Below are 2,500 nucleotides of genomic sequence, written 5' to 3'. Positions count from 1 at the left end.
ATTCTCGTCAAACAAAGTAGATGGATATGGAGGCAGTTCAAAGGAGAAGAGGGCTCTAGTAGAAATAGTCTCCCTTGATCAGCCATAATTCCAATCACTCGGGCATATATCAATTCAGTACTCACATTCTCAGCTGCTGTATCATGAATTTTCTTCTTTGTTACCACTGCCATTGAATGAATTTTCTCGCCTAGTTTCTCATGGAAACCCCTTGGCCATTGTCCCTCATACTCCAACCACTGATCAGTGCGAATTTTGACAGCTTTATCCACATTAACCATTTTGTCATCTACAACCTGGGCAGAAAAGATATTAACAAGGCCTCCAGTTGGGTGCTGTTCATGGTCAAATAGATCAATGCCGGTTGACAGTGCATCACATATGTTTTGTCTGTCCGCAGCATCTGCTTTGATCCTTGTGTACCTTTCTTCTTTATGGCAAGTGACCACTTTCTGAACTTCTCCATCCTGCATTGCCCCTAAATCTTTCTTTAACTGGCCAAAGATACCAAGAGAGAGAGAGCCCAAATGGCAAGAGTGGTTTCATTTAGTGTAGACCCAATGATGCCAGATGGTCCTTTGCCATAGTGCATGTAAGATGTCTCAATGAAGAGATCTGACCATATTCCATTCCAGAGGCCATCTTGATGACGCATTAAATGTTCTCCTTATAAAAACTTTTCAAGAATATTCGGATGAAGGCATTGCATGGAACGCAGGTAATAGAGGCCGTACCTTGCGTAGTTCACATGGGAGGCCTCAAGGAAATAGGGTAACATCTTCTCCACTGATGCCAAATGAAGTGGCCAATCGCCTTCTCTTTCAGCTCGAATAAACTGCATCATTATTAGCACTGGTTTTATTAAACAGTCCACCCACAACTTGATGGTCCTACTGCGTTTGCTGCTGTCATCTAACATTTTCTGAAGATTATCAATGTTCTGTTCCTCCTCACTATGAAGAACTGGTTGTAACAGACCTTCCACAACTAGATGCAGTGCTCTTATGTTCTCAGGAAACTTCTTGCCAGAGTGAAGTTTAGACACACCAGCAAATGTTCGACAGAGGTAGGCCTTTCTCCATCATCTGGGATATTTTTTTCAAAGGGCTCAAGTTGACATTCCTCCCTGCAGAAGTCAGTGATGGAGAAAACTAAATTCAGTGATGCTCTTTCTTAAGCGTTTGTGCTTGTACCAGGGGAAGCTTCTTCTTCGTTCTTGCGCTTCTCTACATATCTGTTTATATAGTCACTTGAACAAGATGTGCTGATGCAATTTGTGTGACACAGGAAGGATTTTGCCTCACTACTAAGTCAATCACTCGTTCCATCACCGCTATCACGACTTGCTTCTCGGAAAATTTCAACCCTGGAGGACACAAACAGCTTTGGGTTGTTGCTGCCGCATATTAGACATTGTTGCTCCATACTACAGTACCAACTTACCTGTACAATAAAAATAACCAATTAACACATTACAATTAAGAAATAAGCAAATTTTATTAATTAATAAAAGTTAAGGTATTCATAAAAATATATCAAATGAGAAAAAACCGCTTTACAGTTAATAATCCAAACCTTCGGCGGCACTTTTGGATGTTAATAAGTACTAATCAACTATTATTAATTCCTTTGTGTTTAATTAGCAGCCTTAATTTTAATTTTTAGGCATTGTGATACATCATGTGTCATGTTTCTGTATGTTTTATGTGCTATATGATACAATACAATAAAACACTTATCATTATTCAACTTCATGGCGGCCATCTTGGAATTTATCATCTGCACGAAAACCCTCAAGGTTTCAAAACTGGCACTCGATGGATTTGGAATCTACACCTAAATATTAACCAACAACAAAATAACATTGTATATGTCAAAAAACAAGGTTGCATCACACGTATCATTAGCCCTAGCTCTGACTTATCATTTCAAAATAACCTCGATTGGATTATATCTTTATGTTCTATAGAATGATAACTATTACTTATCTCTCTCTCTCTCTCTCTCTCTCTCTCTCTCTCTCTCTCTCTCTCTCTCTCTCTCTTGGGGTATCGCTTTCTTATAACATTGAAATCTTCAAATATGTGCTTCTTATAACATTGAAATCTTCAAATATGTGCTATATTAAACGAATATAGGAAAAAATAGACATCGGGTCAATATATAATAGTAACGATAGCTTGAAAAAAAAAAAAAAGTATTTTTATTTTGAATACTAAGTAAGTTACATTTTATCGCTATAAATTCACGACCCTTAACATTACAAGTACCAAGTTACGATTATAAAATTCCTAATATCAGAACTAATTATATAAAAAGAATGTGTGAGAAAGTTCGGAAAACATTCATGTTAAAATTTTGAAAACAGTTAGGCAAGGTTTTCCAGTTGTTAATAATGTGATGGATAAATATGTTATTTCAAACAAAGGCTAAACAGAAAAGTAAATGCGCAGGAAGGAGGGCGGATATTGCTGACATATGACTTGTCTCCCTGATTCAT

The sequence above is a fragment of the Palaemon carinicauda genome, chromosome 4 (genome assembly GCF_036898095.1).
Source record: "Palaemon carinicauda isolate YSFRI2023 chromosome 4, ASM3689809v2, whole genome shotgun sequence".
Lineage (NCBI taxonomy): Eukaryota > Metazoa > Arthropoda > Malacostraca > Decapoda > Palaemonidae > Palaemon > Palaemon carinicauda.
This window is presented reverse-complemented; position numbering follows the sequence as displayed.